Raw genomic sequence first — 18,322 nt, forward strand, 5'->3', positions numbered from 1 at the left:
TCCAAGTAGCTAGGACTACAGGCATGCACCACCATTCCCAACTAATTTTTAAATTTTTTTGTGGACATGAGGTCTCACTATTTAGCCCAGGCTGGCTTCCCAAAGTGCTGGGATTTTAGGCATGAGCCACTATGTCTGGCCTATAGATAGAAAATATTTTAATGTCTGATACTAGTTTAAAGTTTAGGGAGTGGAAACTGATACTAAATTTCCAGTTTTTTAGTTGATGGTCCAGTTTAGAGGTATCTGGAAATAATTGCCATCTAAGGGGATATGCTTATGTAAATAGAGTTGGTGACCTTAATTAATTAGCTGGCCATTGTTAGGGTGAGTGCTTTTCGTACACTAAAGCTCTGCCTGTCACTTCTACAAGCCTTTTTGGGGCAACACATGGTAGCTCACTCCTGTAATCTTAGCACTTTGGGAGGTGGAGACAGGAAGATCGCTTGAGCCCAGGAGTTTGAGAACAGCCTGGACAACAGCAAGACCCTGTTTCTTTAAAAAAAAAAAAAAAAAATTAGCTGGGATCATGGCGCATGCCTATAGTCCCAGCTGAGCTAAAAGGATTGCTTGAACCCAGGAGTTTGAGACTGCAGTGAGCTATGATTGTGCCACTGCAGTCCAGCCTGGGCAACAGAGCAAGACCCTGTCTCTTAAAAAAAGAAAAGCCTTTATTTTTTTTTCCTTGTGAGACAGAGTCTCACTCTGTTGCCCGGGCTAGAGTGCTGTGGCGTCAGCCTCGCTCACAGCAACCTCAGACTCCTGGGCTCAAGCAATCCTTCTGCCTCAGCAGGGGGTCTCAAAATGCATTTTGAGAAACAGCCCTGCGCGTCCAACTGCAGAACAGTGGTGCCTGACACAGGGCGAGGGAAGCCACTGCACACAGTGCAGGCCGCGTCTAGCAGTGGGCTGCAGCCTGACAGTGCTATGTATCAGTGCAGTTATCCTTGTTAGGGAGATCAGTAGTTCTTCCCAGCAGCAGAAACTGCACTCCAAACCACTTTCTGTGGCCCTAGGGTAGAGGACAACTGCAGCTGAAGTAAGAGGTTCAGAATTCCATTCTATACAGGAACTTAAAACTCAGTGGTTTATTATAGGTTTAAGAGAACCAGAATGACATGAGACCCTGGGTGTGGGGAGGAAAAATTAACACTGTGACTTGAAAAGATCATTCTCCCACCTTCCACTCCTAATTCACTTAAAAGATCAGCATTTCAGGTAAATATACTAAGTTGTATAAGGTTAAAATCTATGTGACTAAGTCAGTCCCAGCTGAAGGAATGGGCTCAGAAAGGCTTTTCTAGGCCGGGTGCTGTGGCTCTCAGCTATAATCCTAGCACTCTGGGAGGCCAGGGCGGGTGGATCACTCGAGGTCGGCGTTCGAGACCAGCCTGAGCAAGAGCGAGACCCCCATCTCTATTAAAAATAGAGAGAAATTATCTGGCCAACTAAAAATATATAGAAAAAAATTAGCCGGGCATGTTGGCGCATGCCTGTAGTCCCAGCAACTCGGGAGGCTGAGGCAGAAGGATTGTTTGAGCCCAGGAGTCCGAGGTTGCTGTGAGTGAGGCTGACATCACGGCACTCTAGCCCGGTTCATACTCATCTGATGTATCCTTTCTTAAATATGTCTCTTGTAGGGACTATATTGCTTTATGATTTTTTAACCCACCATAAAATCTTTGGCCTAATTTCTTTTTAAATTGGCAAGTTCAACTCGTTTACATTATTGTAATTCTTTTTTTTTTTTTTTGAGACAGGGTCCTGCTCTGTCTCCTGGGCTCAAGTGGTCCTCCTGCCACAGGCTCTGGAGTAGCTGGGACTATAGATTCATGCCACCATGCCCAGCTAATTTTTCTATTTTTTGTAGAGATGGGGTCTCGTTCTAGCTCAAGCTTGTCGTGAACTCCTGGCCTGAAATGATCCTCCTGCATCGGCCCCTGTTGTAATTACTCTAATTGGGCTTGCTTTTGGTCCTTTCCCCCTTTCCTGCCTTTCATTGGATAGGTTGAGTATTTTTTTCTATTATTGTTCTTATGCTGGTTGTCCTTTAGACCCATTCCTGTTTATTTCTGCATATTGGTTACACTTAAAGTAGCTTTTTCTTCCCCCACATATGACAAATACTCTAGCGCACTCTTATGTTCTCGGGGTGTGTGTCCTGACTCCGTCCCCAATGAATGTATTGCTAGCATTTTAGGTCAGAGTTTTGTTCGATATGAAGGCATTTGACTACTTTTACTTTGTCTCTCCCTTTTTCTTTTTCTTTTCAATATTCCTCCAAGATTGTGCTTAGTGGGCTTTGTATGACATTCTGAGGCTTTGTGTTCTTGGGAATATTTTTGCCTAACATATTGGAATGATATTTTGTCTGGATGGAAAATTCTAAATGTAAAGTTCTTTTAATTCAAGACTTTTAAAATAGAGGTAACAATCCTTTACCTGGAATTCCAAAATCAAAAAAAGATCTGAAAACCAAAGGACTTCTTGTAACTCATTTGGCAACAAAACCCAACAAGCTGACATGAGGCTGTTTATGGCACATTTGACAGAAGAACCCAACCTGAACTATCATGAGGGTATTTATGGCTTTTATTCAGCTCATTTAGTGAGTATTTACAGATTTTGCTTCAAAATATTAATGAGTTCAATTATGGGGTAGTGCCTTAGACACTGCTCTGGATGTTACATAATATATGATATATACCATATTACTTTTGTAACATCTGAAAAATTCTTGTCTTAGTCTGTTTTGTCTGTCTGTAACAGAATGCCACAGACTGGGCAGTTTATAATGAATCAGAAGTTTATTGGCTCACAGTTCTGGAGGATAGGAAGTCCAAGAGTGAGAGGCTGGTATCTTGCTGGGCAGAGAAAGCGAGGCAGTGGGGGAACTCGCCCCTTTGTAATGAACCCTTCCTGATGGACGCACTCTCAGTGCAGGGCCAGCATGAATCCGTCCCTGAGGGCTGATCGCGAGTCCCGATACTGTTGCATTGGATATTGAGTTTCCAACACATGCTTTTTGGAGGATACATTCAAGCTATAGCAATTTTAAATTCTGAAAAAACCCTTGCCTCAAGAAGTATGGATTGTGAATTTGGGTTACTCCATCTTGTATCCAGTGTTACCTACTGCGATATATATTAATCTTATTCTTTTGCTTTGGCGTTGGTCTATTCTTTTCTTTCAGTGTTTTCGAATTTTTTCTTTGGTGAACTTAAATTTTCTAGGAATAGTTTCCTCTGTTATTTGGCTCTTTGAGCCCTTATAATATTGACTTCTTTTATCTTTAATTCTGGGAAAGTTACCCTCATTATTTCTTGAAATGCTTTATTTCTTCCCTCCTTCTGAAACTCCGATTATCTGGATATTGTCTCTTTTTCATGCTCAATATTTCTACTTGATTCTTTTTCGTTGTTTCTTGTTTCATTTCGTAGTGTTTACATCTCTCATTGACTTCTCAGGGCTGTATTCTTGGATCTTCCATTCCAATAATTCTACTTCAGATGGCATAAATTGTTTAGTGTGTTGTCTTTCTTTTACAGTAGTTTTATGCTCCAGATGTATCTGTTTGTCTATGTCCCTTGGTGGGGGTATTAGTTACTTACTCTAATGTGCATTGGAATTTGTGTCAGTCCAGGTGAGTTTAAGGAGAGGAAGGGCCTGAGTCTCAGGTCAGCCAGCCGCCTGGCACCGCTGAAGTGCTGTTGAGTCTCCTCTTGGCTGATGCTGCATCAGGCAACTTCTGATTAGGGTTTGCTTCTTACACTCTCAGAATGAGTAATATCGGGAAGAGGCAGTGTCCTTAGATCATAACTCCCTCTCGGCTCCGCACCCCTGGCCCTTGCTGTGGGAGCCCGAGTGGGGGCAGGATGGGTGAGCACCGAGGGCACTGTACCTGTTTCCACAGCTTTCCCCCACAGGGCTTTCGTGTTGTCTGCATTTTATCTTGCTGTCACAGACATCTAGGCTGTTGCTGCTAATTTCTGCGGTGAAGGGACAATCAAAGGAGGGGCAAGGGCAGAATTCAAAAAAGCTTTTAGCTAATCTGTCTTTTAACTCCGACCTCTGCTGCCCTTTGCTTCTGGTCACCAGTTTCCTCTCAGATAAGTTCAGTACAGCTTCTGGTATCTCCAGCAGTTTCTGTTTGTTTTTGTTGCTGCTGCTATTACTGTTCCTGGAATCTGGATTTACTTCCATGTTTTTTCCTTCCCAGGGTTGATTCTGTTGGGACCAGAAGCCTGTGACAGTTTGCAATCTTGATAGGAATTGGATGACCTCATTTGGGCCAATAAGGTTAGTTACACAAAGATTTCCTCAAAAACATGAAAATCTTTAGTTAAAAAGTGTATACAGACTAAATGAAAATAATCATGTACGGGTTCCTATTATCTATTGCCATGTAACAAACTATCTTAGAACTTAGTGGTTTTAATGAGCAATTGTTTTATTAATAATTTACCTCTCATTTTTGAAGGTCAGGAATTTGAGCAGGTATTGGTACTTCTTCTTTTATTTATTTATTTATTTATTTTTGAGACAGAGTCTCACTCTGTTGCCCGGGCTAGAGTGCCGTGGCATCAACCTAGCTCACAGCAACCTCAGACTCCTGGGCTTAAGTGATCCTCCTGCCTCACCTCCCGAGTATACGAGACTGCAGGCATGCACCACCATGCCCGGCTAATTTTTCTATTTTTTTCTAGAGACAGGTTTCCACTCATGCTCGGGCTGGTCTTGAACTTCTGAGCGCAAGCAATCCTCTTGCCTTAGCCTTTCAAAGTGCTAGGTTTATAGGCATGAGCCACAGCGCCCCGTCTCATACTCTTTTTTTTTTTTTTTTTTTTTTTTTTTGAGACAGAGTCTCACTCTGTTGTCCAGGCTAGAGTGAGTGCCGTGGCGTCAGCCTAGCTCACAGCAACCTCAAACTCCTGAGCTCAAGTGATCCTCCTGTCTCAGCCTCCCGAGTAGCTGGGACTACAGGCATGCACCACCATGCCCGGCTAATTTTTTCTATATATATTTTTTAGCTGTCCATATAATTTCTTTCTATTTTTAGTAGAGATGGGGTCTCGCTCTTGCTCAGGCTGGTCTCGAACTCCTGAGCTCCAACGATCCGCCCACCTCGGCCTCCCAGAGTGCTAGGATTACAGGCATGAGCCACCGCGCCCGGCCCCCGTCTCATATTCTTTTAGTAAAGTTGTAAAATTTTATTATGTAAGTTTGCATATTTCTTGTTAGATTTGTTCTAGGTATTTTATGGATTTTTTTTTCTATTTGAAGTCCTATTGTTATATTTTCCTAACTGATTAACATATAAGAACCTAATAATTTTATATGCTAATTTTTAATCCAAACACCCTACTGAACACTTGAATTAGTTTTTTAAATTTTATTTTTGTTATTATCATTTTCTTTTTTGTGATGGGATTTTGCTATGTTGCCCAGGCTGGTCTTCAAACACCTGGATGCAGGTGATCCTCCGTCCTCAGCCTCCCTAGTAGCTGGGACTACAGGCGTGCACTGCTGGGCCTGGTTTTCAGTTAGTTTGATAGTTGAAATGCTTATTGTCTTCCAAATAATCTCCACATAGTGGCATTTTTTAGTTGTTTTCTGATATTTAAACTGTTTATCCTTTTGGAACTTAACTGAATTAACTAAGACCTCTGGTATAATGTTGAATAGTGCTAGTGTTGGCTGAATATCCCTGCTTATCCTGACTTTTTATAATCAACCATGTTATCAAAGATTACATTTTCAACAGCGTTTTAAAAGATTGTGGGACACTTGAGTCCTATTGCCATATTAAGTATGCCTTGTGATTTTTTGTTGAACATGATGATATACTGGGTAAAAGGAGCCATGGTAAATAGGCATTTGTTGTGAGGTTTTATGTTTATCTGGTTGGGGTTTAGGCCGTTTTACTATTTACTATTTACTAGCTTTAGGTGTTGGAGGATAAAGTTTCCTCTTGTGCCCTTATGTTTGTCCTCTCTTGTCTTTGAGTTTGAGACTAAGAAGGCGCTTGTTTCTTTTGTCATCCTGTTATGTGGGAGCCCTGTAGGTGTGTGGCAAGGTGTGGGGGGAGGGGAGACATTAGACAGTGCTGTGGTTAGTTCTCAGGTTTTCAGTGAGTCTGTGCCCCTGGCTGTGACCTACACAAAAGTGCTTCTCAGTTTTGTTTTGTTTCTACCCCCAAGTGAGACAAAAAGGCTGGAGCAGTCTGGAGTGGGATATTTATTTCCCTTCCCCCAACTTGGTTAGTTTTTGGTAAAACCTGGTTGGTCAGGCTCCGGTGAAAGTTTCTCTCGAGGGCAGCCTTACTAGGAGAACAGAATGCTCTGGTGTGTTGCACCATGGCTGCCTTCCCCTCCCTTTGCTGAGGCACAGGAGACTTTCTCTGACCTTCACTGTGGGAACCTGGTAGGACGGTTCCTGGAGGTGAAACCCACAGACGTGTGGGGGCCTGCCTAAGACCAGGCACCCCTGGCGTCCTTAACTCTTAAACTTGTCTACGCTGAGCCTCCAGCTAGTCACAAATTACAGTTTAGATTTTCCTGCCCTGGTACTGGGTCCTGCAGAGTTTCTGCTTGTGGGTGTCTTTTCTGGCTGAGTTGTGGTTCTCTGTGTCTGCCTGCCTGTCTCTCTCGTTTGGGGAGCAGCAGTTTACTGTGTACCCTCATTTCTCCAGTGGATCTGAGATGTTGGGTTTTCCATTTGTTCAGCCTTTTTCTTGTTCTGTGGATGGGAATGATGACTTCTAAGCTCCTTACAGATCGGAAACCAAAAGTCAGATTGCCATATTTTTTCAAGATTGATTGATTGATTGATTGCCAGTATTCACATTATAATAAAGTGACTTTATTCAGGCATGTTATAAAGGTATACTTATCAATAGCTAAAGTAGAAAGGCACAGATTAGAAATTTAAGTAACAGGAACATGAAGCCTTAGAGTTGCAAGAATGAAACATCAGAAATACATTTTCTGCTGAGGATTTGCAACTTGTTTTTATTTTGCATACAATATTTATCATGTCAGCATTGTGTTGTTTAATAAATACATGTTTATGTGAAATATTCCACAGAAACTCCATGGTCATCTGATTTCTTAACCTTTTGGCCTGCAGGGCCTGTGGTCATCATAGTGGAATAATAGCTTGCTTGTTGGCATCAGGAAACAGATTTAAAGAAAGCATTAATAATTTTATGTCTCTTTACATTCTGCAAAAATATCCTTAATGTTCTACTGGACTGTAGCAAGACTGCCTTATCTGAAAGCTGCTTGGTCTTGTCTGAAATTATCTTTTCTAAAGTATTTATTGAACTAAAGTGCTGTGTGCCAGTTCTCCCACTTGTTCTTTTATCACCCCTGCTCTTGCACATTCCATGTGTGAAAAAGGAACAATCCGATATTGGGAAGAAAATAGAATGCATTTTTCTCAGTAGTAGCATAAGAATCATTTTTCTCTTCCTACTCCTTCATTTTAACACAGTACAATACAGAGTATAATAAGGTCCCAATGTTTTGAGCCGTGGTAATCTGAAACTTTTTAACTGACTGTAAGTGCTGGAGTTGCTGTTGCCAGATACAGCAAAGGTTATGGATTTTAAATTGGGTGGTTGCTGCCTTGCAATTTAGTTTAAAACAAAAGAGAAAGATCTGTTAGCTGTTTACAGAACTGTAGTGGATTCTTTACCTACTTACTGTTGTGCATCACAGTGCTGGTGAACTTCTAAGGTGAGCTTAAAAACAATGAATGCTGATTTACAGGGGAAAAAAACGCCACTTTTCTGTTTATATTATCTGCCTTCCCATCTAATGTTTCCCACATGGCACTGATATTTTGTGATACTGTTTGTCTCTGAAATGTATCATTTTAGACATAAGCCACAAAGCTCCGGAGGGCAGAGCATTTTCATCAGGGATCAGGAAGTGCCAAGCCGTGTGTGCGAGAGGAACATTGAAGAAGGCAGAGTGGCTGCGAGCCGCGGGGCCAGGGGTGGGAGTGAGGCCAGAGAGGTGACCAAAGGCAGTTCATGTTTGGCCTTCCAGGTCATGGAACGTCTTTGGTTTTTATTCTTTTTATCATTGAATGGTTTTGACTAAAAATGAAGTGGAAGGACATGCACTTTTTCTAGTGGTTGGCTCACCATGCGTCCGCCTGAGAACCAGCACTGACTGGCCACGCTGTCCCCTCTGGCCACGCGAGCCACCTTGCTCCTTCCGCACACTCCCCCCGGGACCCCTCAGCTGTCTGGAATGGAGTGTAGAGCACGTTCTGCAATAAGGTTGTTTATTCTTGGTGGCGGCTTTTCTTTCTGCCAGTTATTGTTCTGCTGTACAGTTTTAACCTATAATAATGGGGTGTGCAAATGTGTGCTGGTGCCGGTGGAGGACCTGCCCTGGTGAAGCAAAGGGAGAGCACTGTGCTTACTGTGTGGACAGTTCGAGTTTTCTTCATGGGAAGCGACTGAGGAAACGGAGGGGGACGGATCAGTAGAGAGCTGGGGTTGCTGTAAGACCATTAGACATTCTGGAAACATCAGAGCCATTAGTGCAGCCCGAGGGGATTAACCAACAATTCTATGACAGGTGGCCAGAGACACTCTAACTGGGGCCGTTCCCTGATTTCAGGGGTTTGTGTAAAGCAGAGGAGCGACTGGGCAGGTGCGCGGTGTCTCCGTAGCGCTGTGCTGAAGGCGCCCCGGACGGCGCAGGCTCGCTCAGCACCTCCACTTTCGGGAACCACGTTCCACACCCTAAGTGAGGCGTGAGTGTAATAGAATAGAATAGAAATGTCTTTTTTCTTTTTCTGAAAACACAAATGTGCATGTTCTTGATTTGTTTAATTTCACACAAAACCACATTCTATAACCAGTCATCTCAAAACAAATAAATGAGTTCACTTAATAAAAATAGAAAATTATCAGTTGGGAAATGAAAAAGAACCATACGTCCTAGAAAGGCTTCTTAGAGGACCGATTGAAATGTTTTACCTGTACTGTTAAACCTAGAAGTTCCAAAGGCCATTTAATATACTGGAACTGTCTCTGCTGCCTTAGGAGTGGCCACTGTGTTTTGTTGCAGACAGTCCCTTTGGGGTGTGCAGATGGTATTCCTTGTGGATTACACCTCTGCAGCTCCTTTAACATAACTGTGAAGAAAGTTCAAATTTGGCCATATGTACTTGAAAACAAACTAGAAAGTCTCTTGGCAAAGCAGTGGAGCAGACAGGTTTTGGTGTGCCCACTCTGTTGTTTGTGTCCTTAAACAGATCGGAGCTGTCCGTTGGTGATCTAATGTCCACAGCATTCAGTGTGAGTTCAATATGGGGAAGGGGGTAAGAAGTTAGTAGAAAGCCTTTTATTTTTTGAAATCATAATGTCTTTGTAGGTTTATAAGTGTCAGGGGAAATTCTGCTTTAATGCTTTTCTTAAATTGATCTTTATTCAGTTCAGATTGGAGTTTTTAAACTACATACCTCAAAATGAAGCAAGTCTTTTTTTTGTTTGTTTTGTTTTGAGACAGTCTCACTCTGTTGCCTGGGCTAGAGTGCCGTGGTGTCAGCCTAGCTCACAGCAACCTCCAACTCCTGGGCTCAAGCGATCCTCTTGCCTCAGTCTCCCGAGTAGCTGGGACTACAGACATGCGCCACCATGCCCGGCTAATTTTTTCTATTTTTAGTTGTTTGGCTACTTTCTTTCTATTTTTAGTAGAGATGGGGTCTCGCTCTTGCTCAGGCTGGTCTCGAACTCCTGAGCTCAAGCGATCCTCCCGCCTCGGCCTCCCAGAGTGCTAGGATTACAGGAGTGAGGCACTGCACCCGGCCAAAGCGAGTCATTTCTTAGCAAACATGAGGTTGTTGCAATTTTTAGTTACTTAAAATATGACATCAGATAAAGTAATCAATAATATTTAAAAGAAAAGATTTAATTCCTTTTGAAACTTTTATACAAAAAAAATAAAACTTATGTAATGATGCACACCAATAAACAGGTATAAGCCACCTCCCAACACAGATGTCCTAGTGGTGGACAGTTTAGTTTCTAGTTTTTAGTTTTTTCTGTTACAAACTATGCTGTAAATTCTTGTACCTATATCTTAGTACCCCCCTGACTTTTAGTATCCTTGTTTCTCTAACATATATCTAGAAGTAGAATTCTCAGTTGTGAGGTGTGGGCATGATCAATTGTACAAGATAGTGCCACATTATTTTCCAAAGTGATAATTGCTCCCACGTCACTGTGTGTAAGTTCCACTTTCACATCTTCATCAATGCTTGATTTTTTCCGACATTTAAATTTTTGCTAATCTGATGGGTAAAATGGGATTTCATGGACTTGTTCTTTTCTGATTGCTAAGAGGTTAGGCATTTCTTTATGTGCTTAATTACTTGGTATGGTTTCTTCTGTGAAAGAGATGGCTGTTCATGTCTTTTGCACATTTTTCTGTTTTTTCATAAGCCTCCCTTTATGTTCTGAAAACAAATACTTTGTTGATTATATGCGTTAAAACATACTTAACTAATATCTTCTTGGCATATGTTTTTGTGTTTAAGAATGTTTTCTTACACTCGGTAATAAAGATTTCATCCAGATTTACTTGTAAAAGTTGAAAAATGTTGCCTTTTACATAGAAGCCTGGAATTGATTTTTTTTTTTTTTTTTTTTCTTTTTTGAGACAGAGTCTCACTCTGTTGCCCAGGCTAGAGTGAGTGCCGTGGCGTTAGCCTAGCTCACAGCAACCTCAGACTCCTGAGCTCAAGTGATCCTCCTGTCTCAGCCTCCCGAGTAGCTGGGACTACAGGCATGCATCACCATGCCCGGCTAATTTTTTCTATATATATATTTTTAGCTGTCCATATAATTTCTTTCTATTTTTAGTAGAGATGGGGTCTCGCTCTTGCTCAGGCTGGTCTCGAACTCCTGAGCTCAAATGATCCGCCCACCTCGGCCTCCCAGAGTGCTAGGATTACAGGCGTGAGCCACCGCGCCCGGCCTGGAATTGATTTTTGAAGAAGGGATTTAATTGCATTTATTTTCTATATGGAGAACCCTCTATTTCACAACTACTTACTAAGTAGTCTTTCCTTTCACCACTGGTGTGCAGTATAGAATAGTGTATCAGGCTCCCATACATGATGCGTTTGATTATAGACTGTATTAGCCCACTGGTTCATCATCGTGCCAACTCCACAGTGTCTTCTGCAGTTTGCTTTAGTGTCCTGATACCTGGGAAGGCAGGTCCCATTCTTTCTGTTCTTCTTTTGTAATGTTTTGGCCATTCTTAAAATTTATATGGCCACTCTGTATAAATATTTATACAGAATACAAATATTATTTATATTTATATATTATATTTACACGGAATGGCCATGTAAATTTTCAAATTAGTTTGTTAAGTTTTCCAAAAGCCCTGTTGGACTTTGGATTAGACTTGCACTAAATCTATAGATATGAGTCTTCCTATTTATGAAGCTAGTGTATGTCTTCATTGTTTAGTTATTTCCATAAAGGCTTTTAAAAAACTTTGTGCTAATGAAAACTTTTAAACATATTCAAAAGTAGACAGTAGTATAATGAGCCCCATGTATCCATCTCTCAGCTTCAACAATTTCAATTCTTGTCTTTACTTTATTCTATCCACTCTCTTCCTTTCCTCTATAATTTTGAAGGCAAATCTGAGGCATATCAGTTTATCCATAATTATTTCAATATGTATCCCTAAAAAAGACTTAACCACAATACCATTATGATATAAAAAATTGATAATTTAAAAGGGTTTATTTACACATAAATGTACATATGATAACTATGAAACAAATGTATTGTGAAGCAAATATTACTCAAGGTAAGAAATAGGACATTGTCAGCACCCCAGAAGCCTCCTGTGTCCTTTCCAATTACATACGTTCCTGTTCCAGCATCTGGTGGAATTGCTATCCTGATTTTTATGGTAATTACTTCCTTCCATGATTTTTACCATCTATATATGTATCCCTAAACAATACAGTTTAGCTTGCCTATTTTGACTTTAACTGGAGGTGATCCTTCATGTTTTCTTCTTTAATTCAATATTATATTTATTTATAAGATTGATCCATATTCATGTAGGCAGCTAAATTTCATGTTCATTTTTCTTTATTGTCTTGTTGTATGGCTGTACCATAATAGATTTATCCATTATAGTTTTTTATAATCTGTGTTGATACCCAATGCGACCATTAAGAACATTGCTCTTTTATGCATTTGTGTGTGTGTAGCCTGGTGAACATGTGCATGAGTTTCCCTAGGGCTGTGCCCCCCACGACCAGGTGGCAGAATAGCGACCCCTGCCACCCAGTCCGTGGGAAAAAATGTCTTCCATTAAACTTGGGAACTGCGAGGCTGCATGGCAGGAGATGAGCGACTTCATCATCTATGTTTACAGCCATTCCTCATGGCTCCCCACACCCCCCCTCTGAAAAATTATCTTCCATGGACCCGGTCTCTGGTGCCAAAAAGGGTTGGGGACCCCTGCTCTAGGGTATATACCTAGGAGTGAAATTATTTGCTCTAAAGTCTAAAGAGTTCACCTTGACCATGCAAGAGCAAATTGTTTCAAAGTTGATGTTATTCTTTGACATTCTCACCAGCAGTTTGAGTGTTCCATTATTTCGTATCTTCAGACTTTAAAATCTTTAGCAATTGGGGAAGAATGTAGTAGTGGTTCTTTAAGTTTAGCCTTGTATTGTCTTACATTTTAATATGAGAGTGAACAGGCTGGTCTGAAGGTAGTCAGTTATCTCGATTGGTTGTTCACCGTCAGTTATAGACTGAACGCCTTTATTCTGCTCTTTCCCCTCTTCTCACTACTGCACTTGTCTTAAAAAAAAAAAAAGAAAAAGAAAAGAAAAACCAAAAGAGAGAGTGAACAGTAAGCCTGACTTTTTTGACTAATACCTTGTGAACCTCAAGATTATACACATAAATTAGAGATTTCTTAAACTAAAATTCTCCAGTTGAAGTCTTCCACACTTTTGTTCAAATTGCATTTATATTATAACATAAAATCAGTTCTTTCAAGGTATAGAAAAAGGCACATTTAGATAAATTGAAGCAGATTAATTTAAGACATTATATACTATAACATCTTTTGTTTTTATGTTTATTTTCCAGTATGGTTAGGCATGAATCTAATTTGGCACATTCTCCTTATTCTGTTCCTAGTAACTCTTGTAGAAATAACATAGTAGCCACCAGGCATCTTTGTCACTCTATATACTAATCATTATTACAGCTTAATTTTTTAAAAGATGAAAAATAAAAATGGAAGTTCTTGGTGGCTCACGCCTATAATCCTAGCACTCTGGGAGGCCGAGGCGGGCAGATTGTTTGAGCTCAGGAGTTGGAGACCAGCCTGAGCAAGAGCGAGACCCCCATCTCTACTAAAAATAGAAAGAAATTATATGGACAGCTAAAAAAATATATATATATATGTATATATAGAAAAAATTAGCCAGGCATGGTGGCACATGCCTGTAGTCTCAGCTACTCGGGAGGCTCAGGCAGGAGGATCGCTTGAGCCCAGGAGTTTGAGGTTGCTGTGAGCTAGGCTGATGCCAGGGCACTCTAACCCAGGCAACAGAGTGAGACTCTGTCTAAAAAAAAAAAAAAAAGGAAAAAGGAAGTTCTAGTATTTTCCTCTAACTTCCCAGTAGATCATTTTGATCCTCCCTCAGGCGAGCATATCCCACATTGCAAACCATCGATGACAGAAGTCAGAAGTTTAGAGCGCCCAGCCCCAAATCTTTAATTTTATGGCGTAAGTAAATTATAATTTTTAGAGACTCTAACATCCTTCTTTTCACTCAACTAGCTTACTTTATAGCTTACTTTAATTAGGAGGAACATAATGGTGTATTTAAGCCTAATGAAACAGATATCAGCAATATATGTTGAGTAGGGTAAGCATATGGTTTATCACCAAATCACTAGACTTTTGAGGATGAAAGAGAGTAATAGTAATGTTAATCATTCACCACAGCAATAGGTATAAATCTGGACTGTCCAGGGCAAATCCATGATATATAGCCACCATCATGTTGCATGAGTGTAGTTAAAACTAATATCTTGCACCTTCATGTCATGGGGTAGAATAAAGTAATGTTCCATTTATTTTAGGTAGAGCAAAGTTTTAATTTCTCCTTTGTTGAAATGAGGAAAATAGTTTTTAAATGCCTCTCATAAGTTTTCTCATTCTGTCTTGTTCCACCAAGGGAATCTTGGTCAGATGACAATCAGAAAAGATGGTTTAATCTATATAAGAACACCCTGCAAATTATAAAGTGTTATAGTAACATAAGTTACACTCCATTATCAGGCCAGGAGGCAATGGAATAGGAAAGCTGAAGTTTATTTCTGCTTTTCTGACTTTGGTCTTAACTTTAAGGTTTCATTCTTTGGTCTTAGGTAATCCCCCAAGATGGATTCCCAAGTCCAAAGTGAAATACCTGATTAATATATGTTCCTTTCTACTAACATGAATGATAAAAAGTAAATTGTTTTAACAAATTCTTCTATTGTTAAATTCATTTTTTAAAAAACTGGCCCGGTGCGGTGGCTCACGCCTGTAATCCTAGCACTCTGGGAGGCCGAGGTGGGCGGATCATTTGAGCTCAGGAGTTCGAGACCAGCCTGAGCAAGAGCGAGACCCCATCTCTACTAAAAATAGAAAGAAATTATATAGACAGCTAAAAATATATATAGAAAAAATTAGCCGGGCATGGTGGCACATGCCTGTAGTCCCAGCTACTCGGGAGGCTGAGACAGGAGGATCGCTTGAGCTCAGGAGTTTGAGGTTGCTGTGAGCTAGGCTGATGCCACGGCACTCACTCTAGCCTGGGCAACAGAGTGAGACTCTGTCTCAAAAAAAAAAAAAAAAAAACTTAGTTATCCACAAAGAATTAACAGATTCATAACTAGATTTTCATGTACTTAAATTTCTTATGTATTAATACTTTGTGTAAACAATTTATACATTTAGTACTATATGATAATTCTTAAGGGCTTTATTTTCATTGCAATGGTACCAATGGTATAACCTGCTTATTTAGGAAGAATAAATTATTTTTAAAAGTACCAGATGTAGATGTAACAATTTTTATAATCATACTTTTGGCTATAAAACAATATCTATTTTAAGTTGGGATTACATTTTAGTCCCTGTCTCATTAAATTAACTAGTTATGCATGAAAGCCAGTATAGTGTAGCATAATATTTCTAAATTTCAGCTATTCATGTACCATCTTCACAATTTACCATAGCCCTATGTTACCTGTAATGTTATTCTGTATTTTTCTTTAAATGATTCTCCTTTTCACAAAAATTTAAGTGTGAAGAATAATTCACTCTTACATATAAGAAAGAAATATTACTTCCCATAAATAAAAAATATACATAAGCATACACTAAATTAAATACATAACTGTTAAAGGTTAATGTTATTAATATTTATACATACCTCCCAAAGTTATCTCAAGTACTTCTAGTGTGTATCTGCCACACTTTCCAAAATACTAGTGTTAGCACATAGTGACTATACACAGACTGGATTCAAATCCTAATTCTTGTTAACTGTGACTTGGCGCAATGAGTTTCTTAGATTCCGTTTTCTCATCTGTGAAGTCCAGTTGATGGTTTTACTCTCATAGCCTTCGTTATTGTACAGGCTAAATAATGCCAGTGAAGAGTGCCTGCCACATAGTAAGAGCACAATAATTGCTAGTCCTTACTATTGTTTTTATTATCTTAATCCTCAGATATCTTTGTTATCTGACAGTAGTCATCCTAAACAAGATACATCACCTAAGAAAGACGGTTTAAAAAATGGTGATATAAATGTAGACTTTGATCAACTGAAAGTTGATGGTAAAAGTTAGTATAAAAATATATTATCTGGCCTGGCGCGGTGGCTCACGCCTGTAATCCTAGCACTCTGGGAGGCCGAGGCGGGTGGATCGCTCAAGGTCAGGAGTTCGAGACCAGCCTGAGCAAGAGCGAGACCCCGTCTCTACCAAAAATAGAAAGAAATTATATGGACAACTAAAATATATATATACAAAAAATTAGCCGGGCATGGTGGCGCATACCTGTAGTCCCAGCTACTCAGGAGGCTGAGGCAGTAGGATTGCTTAAGCCCAGGAGTTTGAGGTTGCTGTGAGCTAGACTGATGCCACGGCACTCACTCTAGCCCGGGCAACAGAGCGAGACTCTGTCTCAAAAAAAAAAAGAAAAAAAAAATATATATTATCTTTCATAGTTGCCAGAAAACAGTCAAGGTTTAAAATATCTCCAGTGTTTATTCATTAAGTCAAAATAAATATTTTTAATTGACTACAATGGCATCATTCTGATTGTGAATGTTAAGTATGTTCTTATTTTTGCTTGACTTGTCTTTAAAGTCACCTAATATATCTGATAATGCTGAATAATAATATGGACTTTTATTCTGCTTCATGTTTCCAATTTGAAAACTTTTTTTCTTGTGTCTAATTGTATCTCTGTAAATTGTGTACATGTTTTTAGTTTTCTCCTCTAAGAAAAGAGATTATGGTCATTCCAAAAAGATCATTAATTTTAATGATATAAAGAGCTGCAGCACTACTTAGTCCTTTTAAAGAAGTTTTCTCTTATTCTGTATATAAAGATAATGTCTTTTTTCCAATAAATAACAATTGAAAAATCAGAATAGTAACAGTTTTAATAAACTGGGAATCAATATTAATTGAAGGGAAACTAGGAAGCTGATCACTCAAACTGAAAAGAATTTCTTATTTCGGGACTGCTGAAATCCCTTACTCACAGAAGTTTATGCTTGGTTCTCTTATTTTGCTTAATATTCATCTTTAGATTTGTATATAAAACATGTAATTATCATAGTGATTCATCATGCTTTTTAGATAACTTTTCAGAGGGTTAAACATTGTAGGTAATTCATAGCTCATTGTTTTCAATTTATTAGACTGTAGAAATTACCAAGAAATAAGTGAAGACTGGTTTGATGCTAAAGAAAACCTGACAGGATTTGACTTCTCAGGAAGGAAAGAAAATCAAATAGAACAAGATAGATGGAATCTGAAGTTTACACTAGGTTGGTTTAACAATTTACTGAGGAATACTAACCTATTTGTAAAATAATACTTACCTGCTTCTGTGTTGTGTTGGGTGCCTGAGCTGTTTTAATATTTTATTCCTGTTTGCGGCTTTTCTTTATACAAAACAAGAAATTGGCCAGTTGGAGGTCAACTTTTTAAAGAACAGAAAATTGCTAAAAGCTTAAACCCAAGATTTAGTTAGCAAGTAGATAAGCTTCATTCTTTTCCACTGAGCCCTCACTGGACACTTTTCAGGTGCAGTTACCTGGTGAACAAAACCAACTTCTCAGCTTTCCTCAGGTAACCAGTACTAATCTATCAAATCGGTATTAGTGATGGAAACTATTTGCTTTCCCTCACTTTAATAATTTCATCTATTTCAGGAGTATTTTCATCTTTAGATAGTCCTTAAATGCTTATAATAGTTAGAATAATCACAGGCACTAGAGAAAATTCTATCATTTCTTGTGATAGTTATGCTACCTCTCTTTATTTTTATCTGTATGTTTCTGTGGGTTTTTTAATTTTCCATATTAGCAATGGTTTTATTTTTTTCTGCTTGTATAAATAATGGCTTACTAAGATTTTTAAACAAAATATGAAAATATAAGAAAATTAAAATTACCTGAAGTTTCTCCAACCTTCAGTAACCACTATGAATATTTTAGTGAACATTTCAGTGCATTTCTTTATGCATATATTAATACATATACACAACTTAAAATATTATATCATCTGATTTAATTGTAACTTTTTTTCTTTCCTTGCATTATTTTCCACCACATCACTTGTCACAATGCTGTGTGTTTTGCTTACTTGATATTTGATTGATTACTTGGTTCACTGCCTTCCCACCCTTACATACTAACTCAGCAAGATCAGGGATTTTGTTCATTGCCAAGTACAGTGTGCAGCCCATAGGGTATCCAGTAGATATTTTGTATCGAATTAGTGAAGAGTTAGGTGATGGGTGTAATGTATACCTTCTGACTCCTTTAGTGTACTATATCTCTTTACTTCTTTTTCACTGCAATATAAAAATGTAAAGTTAGGTAATTTCACTGTTTCTCTGTAGAATACATTTATAATCCAAACAGATTAACAAATTAAATGAAGTAAGTTAATGAAGAAGGTTAGGTATTGATTACCTAAAGATGAAAGACTCTGCCTGAATTCTAGCACCAA

General features: G+C 39.1%; 1 long non-coding RNA gene across 12 annotated transcripts in view; it reads left to right on the forward strand.

The window, feature by feature from the left end:
• Nucleotides 1-18,322, forward strand: part of LOC138375613 (uncharacterized) — a 58,566-nt gene that overhangs the window by 29,599 nt on the left and 10,645 nt on the right. For 8 of the 12 annotated variants that reach the window (XR_011231543.1, XR_011231546.1, XR_011231542.1 and 5 more), the window contains exon 1: nt 4,007-4,299. The exons of 1 other annotated variant lie outside the window; for it this stretch is intronic. This is a non-coding gene — a long non-coding RNA (uncharacterized lncRNA). Of the gene's footprint in view, nt 1-4,006; nt 4,300-8,663; nt 8,773-18,322 lie in introns of those variants that run through there. 3 more of the 12 variants (XR_011231540.1, XR_011231538.1, XR_011231547.1) reach the window with 2 other exon arrangements.

This window comes from Eulemur rufifrons, chromosome 27 (genome assembly GCF_041146395.1).
Source record: "Eulemur rufifrons isolate Redbay chromosome 27, OSU_ERuf_1, whole genome shotgun sequence".
Taxonomy (NCBI): Eukaryota; Metazoa; Chordata; class Mammalia; order Primates; family Lemuridae; genus Eulemur; species Eulemur rufifrons.